The sequence below is a fragment of the Ambystoma mexicanum genome, chromosome 12 (assembly GCF_040938575.1).
Source record: "Ambystoma mexicanum isolate Mex_15411 chromosome 12, UKY_AmexF1_1, whole genome shotgun sequence".
In the NCBI taxonomy this organism is placed as follows: domain Eukaryota; kingdom Metazoa; phylum Chordata; class Amphibia; order Caudata; family Ambystomatidae; genus Ambystoma; species Ambystoma mexicanum.
The window spans coordinates 1,013,244,152-1,013,261,811 of NC_090936.1; the positions used below are offsets into that span (position 1 = coordinate 1,013,244,152).

At 42.4% G+C, this 17,660-nt stretch overlaps 1 protein-coding gene across 2 annotated transcripts in view; it reads left to right on the forward strand.

The window, feature by feature from the left end:
• LOC138514212 (transmembrane protein 53-like) overlaps positions 1 to 17,660 on the forward strand; it is a 319,429-nt gene that overhangs the window by 292,973 nt on the left and 8,796 nt on the right. The gene's annotated exons all lie outside the window — the stretch shown is intronic.

Consider the following 17,660-nt stretch of genomic DNA (forward strand, 5'->3'; position numbering starts at 1 on the left):
TCTCTGCAAAGGAGAAGCCCCTGACACCTTTGCATAATAGTTCCTCCTTGCAGGATACTTTAGAGAAAGGGTATCGGGAGCAGCAAGGTCACACTGCACTGCCCTGGGGAAACCCTGCCTAATCTTATTTGCAATGGTGATATTTTGTGAATATGTATGGCATACTCTCCTAATATACTATATGCTTTTTTTCATATGAATAATTTTATTTATGGTTTTAGGGAAGCAACTGTTGACAGAGGAAAGCAAAACTTAACAAGATAAAAGAAAACAGACTGTGCTGACAAGTAAATGCTAGATCAGCTAGGTAGCACAAATCCATGCACAACAGTCGAGCCCATTTCTTCAAAATGGCCCCAATACATCCCCAATGGGAGAAACGGGATTCGGGGGAACCTTGAGTCGGGTGAAGCACATAGGCTTGTCCGAACAAGCGCTTCTTAGGATTCAGGGTCTTAGGATCTATCGAAGATGATTCAGCCTCTTTCTAAATCTACCTACCTCCACTCTCCGCCCTTTACAACTAATCCAGAACAGGACTGCAAGTCTTGTCCTTGTCCTCAAGCCCTGGGGTCGTATCTCTAAAGCTCTGGAATCCATTAATTGGCTCCCAGTGGATGCAAGGATTACATTTAAAACCCTCTGTATTGTCCACAGGGCTTTCTGTGGCCTGGGTCCAAAATACCTTCAACTGTCCCTCCGTAAATACCTCCCCTCTCAACCCCTTCTCTCCTCTACTTCTAACTCCCTCAGGGTCAGTCGTTTTTCGAAGAAACGAGCTGGGGGCAGAACTCCGTTTTAAGTGGGGGCCTCCCTTTGGAACAACCTCCCGGCCACCTTGAAACTTGATGAGAACCATCTCCGGTTCCTGTAGCACCTCAAGACCTTCCTCTTCACTTCTGCCTTTGCCCCTCTTCTCCCCTGCTGAGCTGTTTTCTCTCTCGCCACCATGCTCCTGGTTCGGTCCCTCAGACCCAGGTACCTGCTCACCCTCCTGCACTGCCTCCGAGCCACCCCTTGCACTGGGATCTGTATCTGTACCCATACAGTCCCCCATTTTTCTTCTGCACTTATCAGATTTACCCTTGCCTCTGCCGTATTTATTTATTTATTGCATGTATTTATTTATTGCACTTATTATTCATTCTGTTCTCTCCTTTGTTCTGCACTTTCCACTTCTCCCCCTTCCTCGCACTTTCCCCCTTTTTCCCTTTTCCATGCACTTGTGCATTCTTAATGTCTCTGGGCCTAGTAAGAGCGTTGTTTTTTTTTTTAATTCTCCCTTGTTCCTCTCCCTTTGCTTAGTCGTGCTCTGAAACACTTGTGTATGAGCACAATATAAATAAAATATCACATCATATCAGGGCTCCACTTACCCTTAGAGGGGAGAGTGATTACAAAAAGGGAACTGTCTGTAGAGATCTAGTTTAAATACTAGTTATGGATAATCCCTATAGAATTTGAACAGCGGGGACCATGTTTGGATATAGTTAGGGTGGCAATCAAGGGTAAGAGCAGTGACCTTTTCCAGCCCCATAATTTCCTACAGCTTAACCCACCACTTGTTGAGCTATGGGCCCACCCGATTTTTCCAGTTCTTGGCCAGGGTCAGCCTTGCCGCTGTGAGAAGGGTGCTTTGGCTGGCAGTGAGCCAATCCATGGGGTAGGTCATCTCTACTCTATCCCCGCAGAGGACCACCAGGGGCTCGAAGAGGAGGTCCCTCCCGGGGACATCTTTGGTTTGATCAGACTGCCTGTTTCCCCGCACTGCCTCCAGCAAAGGTGGACACTAAATGCTTTCTTGAAATACCCACCTCTTTCCAGGACTTTTCCCCTTCTTCCTTCTGCTGCATCATCATGTTTTTTCCGCAAGCAACTATCCCTGTTCCTATTTATTTTTAGTCCATTGACTTGATCTATCAAATCAAATCTTTTTTTTATTACCAGAAAGTTATTTTCGTTTTGAAAAGTATTGACCATGTTTAAAACACATGACCATTTGTAAGTAAGAATTACGTTTTTATAGTAAATAGGGAAGCATAATTTGCTCCACCACAAGTTCACTCCTTTCTTTAATTTCAAGTTTCAATAAGTAGTGTTGGGATGTTTCAGCACCTACTCTGTGAAGCCAGCCTGAAGGCGCAGTCAGCTTCACACTAAAGACTCTGGACCAGAATGTCAGTGATAGGTTAGGTGAGCAGTCAGGCTTAGACTCAGATGGGGCAGGCTTAGCGTGTAGCATAGTTGACGAGCAAAGACTGTTAAGGAATAGAGGTCCTCACTGGTAAGTACAAAAACATAGTGTTTACTAAACACAAGCAAACATGAAGTTAAACATACTACTGATAAGTAAAATCGCTATTGAGCAATTGTATATCGACAGTTTGGTAGCATCACAATGGGTTACCTGCCGCTTTAGAAATCCACATAGTCTGAAGCATGTACACTGTTAATCAGATAAATTGGGGGAGGAGGGAAAGGATAAGAGTAGTTTCATGAGTCCTAAAAGGACAAGTCTGGCTTAACAAAATAGCACTGCTTTGGAGGTCCATCTGTACCCATTTCAGAGTTCATTCTGTTACAGGGAGGTGATCTTATTAAGCAGGTTTCTGCAGAAAGTCACTCTACAAAGGTCCAGGTTCGTTTTTCACCTATGGACAGGTTAGACTTCATGTCACGGGCCCCTAGATGTCCGAAGAGGACTCCTGACCAAGTTTCGACCAGCTTTCTGTCAAGTAAAGTAGATGCATAGAACGTAAAGCCCTTGGCTATAAAGTAAGTCAATGAGGATAGGGGTGTGCAAAGAGATGTAAGGTATCGCTATCCTTGCACTCTGACTTGCAACACCACAGACACAACAGGACAGTGAATTGGTTGGGACAACTGAGTTCACTGTGGATGAAGTTGCTGAAGGCTCATGGGCTGCAGGTTTGAGGCTTCCACTTGACAGGTTAGGCCATTGCCAAAACCCTTGTATAGGTGACGGCTATTCTATTTTGGTCCCGCAGCACAGGAGGGTTGGCCCCTTGGGGGCAGCAGAAGGGAAGAGACATTGGTGTGACCCAGGACAGTGTTTGTGTACATTCACTAATTTACACAATTATTGGTACCAACATATTATAAAACATTTAGATGTAACATGTAAACATATGACTTCAAAACTTGTGCAATATATGATCTTAAGAATCAATCAAATTAATTCCATATATAAAATGCTGCTAAAAAGCTATGCTAATAAACACGTTTGGCCCCCTTTTCGTCCAACAATGTATAGCATGCTTCTATAAAATAAAGGCTACATAAATCCTATGGTGCTCACCACGAAGAAAACCTCTCCACAGAGCCTCCTCATCAATTATCCGCAAGCCCAGATAAAATAAGCCGAAAAGTTGTTTGCACATATCCGATTTGCCTTTGCAAAATAAAAAATAATTGTTTTCAACTTTGTTATATCCCGGGTGTTGTATATTCAACGTACCCTTTCATTTCTTGGGATTACCCTTCTGGGTCCCCACACGTCTAAGGTACACAGCTGATTTAGATGAAAATGCATGGAGGTCTGCCTATAAAATACAATGGGAGAGCGCTTAAATATCCTGGAACGGTGTCATAAAGGCTAATCGTTCTCCTATACTCCTTTAGGGAACTATATTGTTTCAGTTGGTCCCACTGTTTCGCCCAATCAGACTCTTTGACTTCATTTTGTACTCTCTGGGGATTGCATTTTAATTTTTATGGGTTACTACCTATCTCTTGTAGAAACCTTGTACTCTGCTTATACAGGTCCTTGTACAGGGAAGCTTCACAGGGGTTTAATATCTTATGAAAGTTCATAATTTTAAGGTTACATAGGAATTTAGGGATTGAAGTCCCAATTCTTCCCTTATTGTAACCATAGGACACAATAAAGATTTGCCAAGTGAGCTTGCTGGAAAGCCTAGATTCTATTTATGACATGGAGGCGAGCATTATGCTTCTCTTTATTTAACTGGAGCAGCTAACGTTAAGCTAACGAATAACGTTAAACTACTACATGAAGCTAGGGGGAAAAATGTAGTCCTTTCTTTAATAACAAAACGGAGGTAAGCCCTCTCGCATTTATGCCTTCACAGGGTGTTTGTGAATAGAAAATCGATATTTTTCATGATGGACAGTTTAGTAATTAGGATTGTGTTTCTGTTGCTGTTTTTTGTTAAATAGTGAATTGGTGTTTTTAAAGCGCGCACCAGTAGTTAACATGGGAGCGTGATCAGCATTCAAAGTTGAAGGTGTTGGAAAAGAGATATCTTAGGCCCAGTGGTAAGATATGGAGAATTCAATTCCCATACCACGATTCTAAGGGAATTCATAAGGTGCTAAAAGAAAGTCAATTGAAGACTTGGTAATTAAATATAATAGTTTTATGTATTTCAACAGACAACGTTAAGATTAGGATGCACTGAACAAATAGAGCATAACACCACACGTACAGAGTTTGTCAGCCCCTGATGAATGTCCAGCTGAATAAAGCTTGAAGGACAGAAACTTGAACAAGTTGGGCTTGTGAAGGAATGAGCATTTGCACATTGTGTGTACTGTGCTTACAATACTTGAGAATAAGATGGTGCACTTTGATACTTTTCTCTGGTTTTAATGTGTGTGTGAAGGATAGAGATTAAATATTTTTCTATTGTATGTTTTTAAACTATTATACGTTTTTTATGATTCAGTGCATATGTTTAATAACATTCATTTTATGATATTGAACACATGGTCTGAAAATTCTATGATGAAATTTATGATGTAATAGTAACATAGAGTTCCCCTGAGAGGAGTTAACTGTGTAGTTTTCCTTTTTTTGATATTCGTCCTTTCTTTAATAACATGTGACTAGGACATCCAATCAGGGTCTTCTCCTGGCTAGACCTGCGCCTCTTTGCTTATCTCTTCCTCTTTCTTCGATGTGAATCCATACCACTTCACTCACTACTTCTGTCCATCATTCCTCAGGCCTGCAACTCGTGTCGGCGAGTGATGACTTCTCATTCTAAACCAGCTTCCTTTCAGTCCCTAAATGAAACAATTGGTTTGGATTCCCATTGGGCAGGAACTAGGCACAACTCTTATGTCATACATTGCTTGTCTATTAACTCAATACATATCCGGCTACATAGAGCTTGTAATACATTCTGTATATTACCTGACACATCCTGTTCTGCATCACTTTACTGCGTGATCATGCCTTTGCTAGGTCGCTTTACCATTTACATAATGGTGTACATTGTGTGAAAGGGTGGGATAATGCTCACCAATGTGTCTTTAAAAGAATCAAGACTTTGCAGCAAGCTCTCTTGGAAAATCTTCATTCTATTTCAAGACAAGAGGCAAGCATTATGCTTGTTCAAAGCTTACTCAGCAATAAGGAAGCTGGCTGTTCAATTGTTTTCAGATAAACATCTCAAAGACCAATTCGCTGGACCAATCGCCCATCTTCATAATATCCTCCAGCCATACTACAATGTGAAAAGCTTTAGATGCCATAGCCCCTCTTGCTGAATGCTCTCCGAAATGACTTATGTTGCTCCATTGCCTGCGCTAATGTCAAGTGCACACACAGAGCTAGGGTGGGCGAAGAGAAGTTTATGTAAGAGACAGAATGCTTATATGGCTTCCTGATTGATCTCATTAGGGTCTGCTCCGATTGCTCGTGTGACATCCTCATATGCCTTCAGGCATCCGACTACGCACAGTTTAGGGTGATGTGTAAAGTTGTGGTACACTACTTCCTGGATGTGCTTCTTGGTTCTTCTTGAAACTTTGAAAGCTACTCCATCTGGGTAGTAAGCTCTGCCTCCTGGATTGAAGGTCTGCATGTCTGGTACTCTTTGGCATGAAATTAAACAGAGCAATGTTGTGAGTTTGCTTGATAGTGCCATACATGAAAGGGCTCTGCTTTCTGGCCATTCCTGTTGGAAATCCGGCACTACGTTCACGTCCCACAAATCTCATACTGTGCCGGAAGGGGAACCCCTAATCTAATGCCTTTAAGCATTTGGCAAACTAGAGGGTGCACCCCTGCAGCTCGCCCTCTATCTGATCTTTCCTGCTGAAATAGCTGAGCGATATGCATTTACTGTCCTGTACGCCTGTCACTCTGCTGCTAATGCCGCTAGGAAATTCCCTTTTTCAACTACAGGAACCGAAAATTTATATAGCTATTGTTACAGACACACTCCATACTCCCTAGGATGCTGTGTAACACTTAGCTGTGGAGGGGGCCCAGCTGCTGCTGATGAAGTCTGAAGCTCTCTCCAAAAGACTGGCACTTCCCATTGCGCCCTGAAATACTCCAGGCCTCCAGGTTAAGCCTCCCCTCCTGGATTAGAGGGTGACTCTGGTATTCATCGGTAGGGAAGGAAACTGGGGAAGAAGGTTTGGAAAATCTGAAGAAAGTTCGAGAAGAATCTAAACCAAATTTGAGAGATCCAGAACTGGGCTATTAGTACTACTTCCACCTGTTTCTGCCAGGTCTTTGTCAGTGCCCTTGCTATTAGAATGAATGACCAGAACGCGTAGCTTGTCCCCGGGTTCCAAGGATGTAAGAACACGTCCGAAGCCATTGCATCCTGATCGGGTCTCCAGCTGAAGAATCTGGGTAACTGTGTATTGAGACGTGATACACATAGATCCTTCTGAAAAGGACACCATTGCTGCTGCAGACCCAAGAAAACTGTGTAAGGGGTCAGACATGTGAGGCAGACTACTTTGGGAAGGTTTTTCAAAATATGGCATTTTATGAAACTCAAAAAGGTTTAGTAAACGCTTCACTATCCCAACCGTAACGAGGATTTCCCTACCTATAAAAAATAAGCTAAAGGAAATGCTCTAACAAAAGGATTCTGTCCCTCACACTTGTACATACATCAAACTCAACAAGGTGATACATGGCAATTCACATATAACAAAATAACAGTTACCTTCTAGGCCTGGTAACTGTTCCTCTTTGTAACATGGGTGAGTTCCCCTTCCCCGGATTCAATCAGGATTTCAATCAACAGTTGCAAAGGAATAAGGAAATCCTGTCTCGCAACACAGTTCTAATAAAGTTCCTCTTACTCCAGTAAGTGTCTCACTTGGACTTGACCAACATTTCAAAATGTTCAGCAAGTCTTTTATCTATCAACTTGTGGCAGAGAGTTCCACACATCTGATTCTTAGCAAACATGTGTACTTCCACAGTGCATCAGTCTCAACAAAATACTTCTATCAGGATGATTCCACAACAGTCCACAATGAGCTTTTGTGGTCTTGCCACTTTTTTAACACTTTTTATCACAGCACAGTACTTCAATGTCTTCTGTCCAGTCCACTCACATGCCAGGCCTACACTACAAGGTCCCTTGCCCTTGTGTACTCACCTGCTAGGACTAGTGAAACTACCTTTACCTCTACAAATACTTCTGTGGCATAGTTCTGCTTGACACAACTTATAAAGTCTTTTGACTTTTCACAACATCAGCTTAGACAACGACTTCTGGGACATGAGACACATAGGTGCTGTTTGTTCCACACTTTTGATTGCCACATGCAATGCAGGTTATGCTCCTCTCCTCCTGAACACCTTCTGTCAGAAGGAGAGCTTTCCTGCAATTCTTGTTTTCCATCTCTTACATTAACCAAGTGCTGATGATGGTTTTCTCTCACTTATGCTCTTCTTTGGCTTATGCAATGATTATTTAGGTCAATTCCCCCTATTGCTTATTTCTACCTCTGACAATGGGGTCTATAAACAACTTGCTTCATAATGCCCTCTTTTGGCTTTGGCAATAGTTGTTTACATTAGTTTGTAGTAATATTGCCATCTCGTGTTGTTGGCAACTATTCTGACCTTCAAAAACACAATGACACTTTGCTGGCCTGTTCGCCACGTTCTTATGTTGCCACTTTCTCCACTTCGTATTAGATTGGTATTCAAAATAATTATCATTCTGCTTCACATCAGTTTGATATACATAATACTTATGTTTCTGATACTTTCATTGGTGCAGTATTCAAAACACCTGTGCTTGGCCAGCAGGGATTACGGAGCACTCTGGGGTCACGGTATACTAGTTGAACTCACTGGGTTTGGCTTGCTCGTTCCGCTGCCTTTGTGTTGCCTGCTTCTTCGGAGGAGCCTGAGAAACTCGGAAAGAAAAACTGCAGCATTTTCCAACACAACCGCGTTGTTTCTGCCTGAATCTGCTTTCCCATTTGGGGTTCTCGGGGAGCCCGAGAGCCCCAAATGGGAAAGCAGATTCAGGCAGAAACAACGCGACATTGCGGAAAACAACGCGTTGTTTCTGCCTGAATCTGCTTTCCCATTTGGGGCTCTCGGGCTCCACACGGGGAGCCCGAGAGCCCCAAATGGGAAAGCAGATTCAGGCAGAAACAACGCGGCATTGCGGAAAACAACTGCGTTGTTTCTGCCTGAATCTGCTTTCCCATTTGGGGCTCTCGGGCTCCCCACGGGGAGCCCGAGAGCCCCAAATGGGAAATCAGCTGTAGGTAGAAACACTACGCGGCATGTAAACATAACCGCTTTGTGTTTCTGCCTGCTGTGGCTTTCACTTTGGGTCTCCGGTGCTCCCCTGGGAGCACCGGAGACCCAAAGTGATAGCCACAGCAGGCAGAAACACACGCGGTTGTGTTGGAAAACGCTGCGGTTTTTCTTTCCAAGTTTCTCAGGCTCCTCCGAGCCGGAGGAGCCTGAGAAACTTGGCAAGAAAAACCGCAGCGTTTTCCAACACAATAACATTGTATTTATGTTTGTGGTCCCTTCAAAAGCGACCGCAAACATAAATACGTTTTTAAAGCTGCGGTTTTATTTCTAAGTTTTCCGGGCTCCTCCAGCCTGGAGAACTTAGAAAAATAACGCAGCTAGTGCTTATTTTAAAAAAAAAATAAATAGCACTTACCGAGATTCAGCTGCAGCTTTCCTGCTCTGGTCTCCGGTCCCCGTCCTCCGCCTACAGCACTAATGAAGGAAAAGCCACCCAGTGGTAGCTTTTGTTTACTACATCTGGCTGGCTTTTCCTTCATTAGTGCCGCAAAAGCAAAAGCCAGCACAGGAGGGCCTCCATTTCACAAAATGGATGCGCCCATGTGCTTGCTTTTGCGAATTTTGAGCTTGAATAGCTCAAAATTTTACATAGGAAGTTTTAAAACAGAGAATGCTAGTATTTTTTTTTATGTTGCCTATCTATTTTTTAAATAACATTTTTTACTAGACCATCCCTTAACTGTAGGCCTAATTTCACAGACATTGTGAGACTCGAGAGGTTGGTCAAGCTTTGAGATAACCCATTAGCTGTTACGCTCATCTGGCTCCCACAGGGGCGTCGATCTGAACTGGACAGCTGCGGTCTCCACCAATGTGACGCGTAGTGCCGAGATGATGGACTGGACTGGCCCACCTAGCTTCGTTTGCTTGGCCCGTAGGAATATTCTTCTGCAAATGGAGAAAGGGAGTTAACCACCCGTGGAGTTGAGCGTTAACCCCACCCACTCCCGCTGTTCTCCCCACTGATCACCTTTGATGTCCCCTCTAATAGTCTCACCTGATGGTTTGGCAAGATGAGCTCTCCATCCTGCATAGAGCGCAGGGGCGCGTAGATAACCAGTTGCTTCACTGGCTCGAAGGAATTGGTGAGTTCCAGAACAATATTGACTCTAAGATTCCCGGCAAGACGCCGTAAGTATGTAGTTCGTAAGAGTTCAAATGTCTGACTTTCACTCTTGTCCGATTCCTTGCAGGTTGCAGCTTGACCCTAGCGAAGAGTTCCTTGTGGCAACCGGTAATATTCAGGTAAGGATTTGTATTATCCAACACAGTTCGATAAAATAATGTCAATATGTAACCTGTTGCTTTCTCCCTTATTCCGGCACTGAGAGAAAGTATGAAGTCTCGGGGAATAATGCCTCTGGCAGTAAAATCAGGTAAGTCTATGGGGGTATTCCTCTGTGTATTCCCTTGGCTCACCTTGCTGTTCTTGTCTTCCCCTTAGGTGCCGGAGTGCGGCGGGAACATGCAGAAGGATGCGGTGGAATGTGAAGATGCTGCGAAGGCCGGTGAGTTCAGCGTGGTGCTGCAGCAGGTGAGGCGACGCGCATAAAATAACTTCTTTCTTCCAGCTCGAAGGCACGATGAATCGGGAATTCAGGTAATGATCAAAGGTATTGCTCTTGTTCTAACCTTTTCTCCTTCTTTCTCCCTGTTTCTAGGAGCTCCAGACTCGAGGCGGGTGTGGCAGAAGACTGGATGCAGACTTGCAGGCACAGTGAGCGTTACGCTGCTGGATGCAGAATAACGCAAAGCGTGTGCTGCTCTTCAGCGTGGTTTAAATAGCCTCCAAAGTAGTCCCAGGTAAGTATTCCTCCCCAGCCCCACCCGAGTAAAAAATAGTCTCTAGTTAAAGTAGTCCCCCCCATGCCTCTTTTGGCTTGGAGCTCTTGCAGCATGGTCTGCATCAGGTACGTTTGCAGCATGGTCTGCATCATGTAAGTTTTAATCTATGAACCTGGCGCCTGGCGCCACTCTCCATATGAGCCTGGCGCCATAGATGCCAGGACTGCACCCAAATAGCTCCTAGCAGGGGTTGTTGGGCTTGAATGGGATAACTTGATGCCTGCTTCCGGGGTTGCTGGGCTTCGTCTGGGTCCCCGGGGGTAGGCATCATGACATTAGCCCATTGTCTTTTCATATGTCATATCTTGTCTGCAAATCCCACCCCAATGAAATACAATCTTTCCTAGATCATCTTCTTCTGCCCATGCATATGTATACAATGTTTTCAAACTGTATCCTTCCCCTGATGTTCCACACATTTTATTCTTCCTTATCTTCCACTTTACTCATCTTAGTTTGCCATCGGTGGACCGTCTGTGTCCTGTCGCCTTTGTCCTTTCTTTTGAGCTGTTTTCACAGTCAGTCTCCCAGGTTCTTTGATGCTTGGACCAGGAGTCCATTGTCTGTTTTCCTTTGTCACAGAGTTCACTTTTTCTCAAGTGTCTTTCAATAAATACATTGTTCAAATGAGTCCAAAAGAGCGGACGTTTCAGCATGAGGACACAGGGCTGGGAGTGTCTTTTGCAGACACAACTCAGACAATCATCTTTTGTCAGGCTTCCACTGGGTTTCTCTACGACCTCCCTCTTTCCTCACACGGTTCGACGTTAATTTCTGGAGGCATACAGGTCCCTCGACGTATACCTGTAATATAAAACTGAATACGTTTCTTTTGTAAAATAAACATCTCTTTTATTCGCCACATTCCCCATTTCCTTAAAAACCCCTCTGATTCACATTCCAGCTCTCATACCCTACCTCCTCGAACACCTACAAGACATTCCCTCTTATTGAACACCCCTGCCTCCTAGAAAACCTACAAGACATTTTTATTTAAACATTTCTTTTTTATGGATCATTCCTGCCTCCTAAACAAATTCCACCCCCATCTTTTGCTTTGTGTCAGCCGGCTAGAACCTGAGTTTGTTTTAAATAACATGTTGTCCTTCATGGGACACATTTTTCGCTTGAGGGTGATACGTAACCCTAAGGAAACAAAAATAACAATTAAAGAAAGACGTCTTCTTCTTTTCTGGTCTTCTAGGCACGTCTGTAGTAGATGATAGAAACATCCTTGGGGATCCCCGTTGTCTGTAGAAAGTCAAAATAGGAACAAAAGTCATTCAGGCACTGATAAGGGGTCAGGTTTTCTTTCCAACTTCAACCCTTTCCTCCTTTTATGCTATCAAAAAATACTTTATGGATCATTCTCCCCTACTTGTTGGTGCACATAAACAACTATTTTCCAACCACCCTGCAGGATACTTAGTTTAGGCTTGGTTCCTTGCTCAGCTTAGCTGCACGTGCTTCCTGGTTAGCTGCAAGTGCTTCCTCAGCTCAGCAGTAAATACTTGCTCCTTAGCAGCCATTCTTCCTTTTTTTTGTTTTTCTTGTCTTGGTTGGACCATGGCCTTTGCTTGTGCTTTGCGTTCATCCTATGGAGATAAAACGGAGGCGTTTTGCTGCACGCCGTCCCTGCCTAACTTAATCTAGTCTACCCCTGTTTTTCGAGACTATGGCACCAATTTTTACTATGTGCCTCCATTTTTTATTGTACATAACAATGGTTGCCTCTTCTAATAATTACATACTACTATCACATCAACCTTTTTTGGCGTTATGAACCCATAAATATTTACTCACCTTCAATTTTACCTCTGTTTTCTGTGGTTGTCTGAAATGTTTTCATCTATTTTCTACTCTTTCAACACCTGATTGTACCTATCTTGGGAAAAACAGCTGAACACTTGAAGACATTGTGTCTCTTACTACCTTTTTTCCTGTTGCTCACCTGGATCTTCCTACTTTTGATGTTTGATCAATTGTGTGTCCACACCCTTTTAGCGTGAACTAGTACTTATTTTCCTTTTTGTCCCTAATTAAGGCCATGCAGACATTCCTCGTGCTTCCACGCAAAGGTCCATAACTTTTATCTGAAAAATAAATCAAAATCATTACAGGCACTCAAAAAATAATTTTTTACTTACCTCACTATATTTTCTTAAAATGGCTTGTGTGTAATTTCCCTTGTTTGTTTGACACAATTTTTATGTCAGCCATACTCCATTCTCGGTCTTCATGGTCACTGATGCTTTTTATTGCCCTATGCTCCTTTTTTTACTGTTGGCCAGGAAACCTCATAAGTGCTATTTGTTTTCCAATTTTTTTTCTTTTTTCGTTTTATGCTTTTGAGTTTATTCCCCATCCTTTTATTCATTTTTCCATTTGTTCCCTTCCTCAATGTTTCTTTTATTAATTTTTTATTTAAGATGATCAATCATTTTCATCTTTTCCCGATTCATTTTTTCTGATCCTGTGTAACAGAGGCCCAAAGACTCCCTAACGTTTTTAATCCTTTATTCTAATCATCTCTTATTTATGTTGGGCATTTATTTCATTTTTTTTGTATACTAAAACACACTTCCTTTCTTTTTCTGCGTGATGCTGTAAGGAAAGTACCATTAAGCCCTGTATGGCTATATTGTCATTTATGACGTTTTTTAACCTAAATCTTTTATCTGAACCATTACTGCCCTTCATGATTCTTATTTCTTTCTGTTTGCTTCTGAATCATTTGCCATGTTTCCCTACGTTATGGCTGCCTCTAATTACCTGGAGGTCATCTGTCTCTTCCTCTTGTTCATAAATGTTCATGGCCTGTGCCTGAATTTATAAAATATTTTCATCATTTCTCCACCAGGTCACAAAGCTGGCTATATTACCATGCTGCCACAATAATAAAATCCTTTAGTTTTCACCCAAACAATCTCCTTGGCCTTCTGCCGTTTACATGCCTTCAAAATTATGCTTGTGTCTAAATGGTGCATGTCCCAAATACACAACCATGCTTTCCTTGGTAACCTAAACAACATCATCATGCTTTCATGCTTTGTCATTCACTCCTTTCTTCAATTATCTTAATCCTACAATAATAGACTCTCAACTCTTAGTCCTGAATCAAAACGTTTTTCACTATTTTTCAAAGAGTTTTCTCCACGCCAGCCGCCAAGGCCTCAAAAATTGTAAACTACTAACCCTGGTATAACACCATTCAGGCTGTCCCATCACAAAAGGTGGAGCTTATGAAAAAGGACTTTTAGGAGCACCCCAAAAATCCCCCTTTCAGTACATTATGCTATCCTCAAAACTCCCCAAAAAACAGGTCACAGAGGACCCAATAACCCTCTTCAACTTCAGAGGACTTTCTAAGTCAAAAATAATAGAGAAAATCAATCACATTAGACCATTCAGCTGCAAAGGCGATGCCTGCCCCTGCCCGCACGTTAGTTATAAACCCTGTGTAAAATCACTTGCTCCGCATCTCATAAGGTTCACCAATATCTTCTTCAATCCCAACACTATTTCTGCAGCTGTAACACAACCCTTAGGAGTGTTCCTTTACTCACCCCTGTCCATGTCGTGCCAGGTTACATGCTACAATCTATTCTGTTGCACTTATCATTGAGTGCCATTGCCTCCGCTTCACTACCATGTTCACTAATGCCATCAGCCCTTTCCTTTCCACACAAAACTGCTTATTAATTTCCCGTGTCATTATCAGAATTAAATTGGACTACTATACTGCCATCCTTGCAGACATCCTAGCAAAAATCTTCACAGGCTCTAATTAGCGCAGAGTGATGCTGTGTGCAACTCTCAGTATTCTCAAAAGGATATACATTGCTTACGCCAGGTGAGCTGCTCACTGGCTACCTGTGAAGGATCAGTTAATTTCAAGATCCTAACCATCACGCATAAATGTATGTCTTACACAGCACCAGTATATCTAACTGATGCTGTTAATAGTCAGTTCAGCCTGACCCAAAGGGAAGTCACCATGTCACTCAACTGCAAGTCTCCCTAAACAAAAGAGCTAATGCCAGAGGTCTAGGCCTCCCCCACAATGTTCACAAACCATGGGATGCTTTCCCTAGCGAACTTAGAGAAGAACCATCCCTCCTCATTTTTTTGCCAAAACCCTCAAAACTACCTTGTTTAACTACCCCTATTAGTTCCCCCAGCAGTGTCTATACGTATTCCCCCTGCTGCTTAATTAACCTCTATGCCATGTGTTTACTCCATTTCTACTCTATCCAATGTAAGCTAAACATGCAACTCATCCATTGTAACTACAGTATGTATTTGTTTGTCCTATAACTACTGGCGAAGCTGTGGCATGTAACCACTTATGTATGTCATTTTCCTTGTAATCTGCAAGCCTCTTCTTTGTAACAGCACCACGATGCCTAAGGGCTTCTGTGTGCTCTATACATTCTAATAAATAAATAAAGGGTTTTTCATGCTTTCAAACCGTTCCTTTCTACTAGGAATTGCTCATTCCTTGCCTAAACTATAGTAGGCACTAATACTGGATCACTACAATGCCCCTTCTCTGGGCACTCATGGACAACTCCTCAATAAAAATATATATCACACAGAATAATGCCTCTAGGCAATACTGAATATTTCCATACAGAAACCTCTCATAAGTCAGGAAAAAAGCACACTGGCTGGCAGTAAAGAAATGCATTCCTTTTTTAAACTCTTGGCCATCACACAAAAGAGGCCTTTTTGTCCACGTCCTTTATACTTATCAGAGTGGATCACTCTTGTTAGTCAATCAGACCGTCCTGGACAGTCCAATATATATGTCTGCCTTTACAAATCCACAACTGGGGGGCCCAGCTCTAGCCATCCGGCTCCTAAAACTGGAATGCCCTCCCACCAGCACTAGGAAATGAAGGAAGCTTACATTGCTTTCCTCAAAATGCTTAAAACATTCATGTTCAACCAAGCCTCTTTGTGATCTCATCATGATGAATAGCTAAGCTGACTAACGACAATGCCATCCATGTGCTAATTCTGCTCTTGTTCAATGTATTCCTGTACTTGTACCATTGAATACTTTGTATTTGTGCCACAATGCTCCTGAGCGATGTGCGCCTTTATGTTTAAGTAACTACCACTGAAAAGTGCTTATTGAAATTACACCACAGCCAACACATTCTCCCCAGACTGCTACCAATGCCACATCTGTAATCTTATAAGCCGTCTTTGCTCCATGGATACACAGTCCCAATGTCTATCATTAGACCAAAAATCGTTTTTTCTTGCCATAACACATCTGGTCATTCTCTGAGGCTGTCCCACTGTGAAAACACATTCATTTTTCTGTTTTGAAATAAAAAATATTTCTTATTTTTAGGGTGACACTTTTATTCCTAGGTGCCTCTATGTATCCTGTGTTTGCAAAATATACTCATGTTTTTGTCATCTCACAAATGCAAGCTAAATTAAAATATATTAAAAAAACAACTATCTTTTAAACCACAGCACGCAAGCCCTAAGCAGAACATACTAACAAAAATAAAGCTTGTTTCACTTCAGCGAGAGATCCTTGTCACCACCTTTCTGAATTGAAACACAAATAAAACCTAGACGAGCATTTCACCATGCTCTGCTTTTACCATAAAAATCATTCACTCATTTCTTGTCTAACAACCAATTGTCTTGCACAGCTCACAGTTAATTTCTTAAGTCATAAATTACTATAATTTCAACTAGAATTTTTCTACTGCACACAGTTAAAAGGTCCTCCTGCACGGTGCATTCCTTTCTCCAGCGCGCTTAAATGCGCGACAAAAGCACTTCTATAAATCCCTGTAACTCAGTCATTTGAGCGCAGAATTCCATCGTTCCCAACGTGATCCAATTATCTTGCATAGTACTAGGAAATCACAATAAGTGCAGGCAGCTTTTTTTACTTATCTCAGAACTGTTTGACTTTTTCGAGGTGAATTTGTGGGCCTTAAGTCATAGCATCTGATCATCTACATTTTTGTAATTTTTTGGGCATTTTTAAAAATTTGGCCGAAAGCCAGGTTTTAAATTAGCTTGAAAATACCATTTTTATATTATTCCCAATAGTTTACAGTGCACACAGACAGTTACACCATGAAACGAGACAAAAGAAACAGTCATAATCTATAACAAATTAGACATACACATGGCCGGCTACATTTAAGTGCACTTCCTAGTGTCACCTGCCTCTGAAGATGCACTCCTGCCCCTACATATGTGCGTTTCTTTACAAAACACGAGTTCACCCCTTTCAAGGAATCTTTAAATTCTCATGGTCTCCTAATCACCCCATTAACTGGGCTCTGGGTGCAAAACTCCTTCCAGCCGTCTTTAAACGTTAGGCAAATGGGCGTATCCTCTCTCTCGGGTGTCCTCCCCGGTATCTCCTCGTCTCAGGTATCTTCCTGGTATCTCTCTCTTCTCAGGTATCCTCCTGGTATATCTCTCTATTGCTCGGGTACCTTGAGTCAATATTTTTTCCTATATATATACACATTATACTCTTACACTAACATTATTTTTGTTCATATCCCACTTCCCTCCATTACCTTTTGCTGGGGTTCCCCTTGAATGTTTTACAGTTGTTTCTGAAAAGCTGTTAAAACTTTAACTGAAAAAATACTTTTCTAAAAGTGGTTTCCTAATGATTACTAAAAATGGCCCCCAATAATTTCTGGGGGGCTACCCCAACATTTTGCATGGGGGTACCCCAATAATTTCTGTGGGTGGGCACCCCAACATTTTGCATGGGGCTACCCCAATAATTTCCTCCCCTAGCCCCAGATGGCAAGGCCCTCTGTCATGCTATGAGGCCTGCAAGACCCTCAGAGTTTTTGCTCATTTTTGGATTTCTTGTCTTTTTTCCAAATCTGGATCAGACATTATTTTTCCCTGAAAAGTTGCCAAAATATATAGTCCCCTTCTGCCATACTGTTCTCCCTCCCTGTCCCTTCTTTTTATCGGCTAGGACAGCTGCAGTCTGTCCACCCCTATCTTATTTTCTATCCCCTTTACTCCACTCTTACCTTGGGCTGAACAGTATGGCTCACCTTAGTCTCTTAGTCTTGCCTGCCCAGGCTCTTTTCGGCTTGAAGAGATGTAATCTGTTCAGTAATCTGATCAGTCTTTTCATCATCCTATCCGTCCTGGGTTGGCTCGCCATGTATTCTCAAGGTTTTACAACCCCGATTGTGCTTTTTAGCACCTCTTCCGC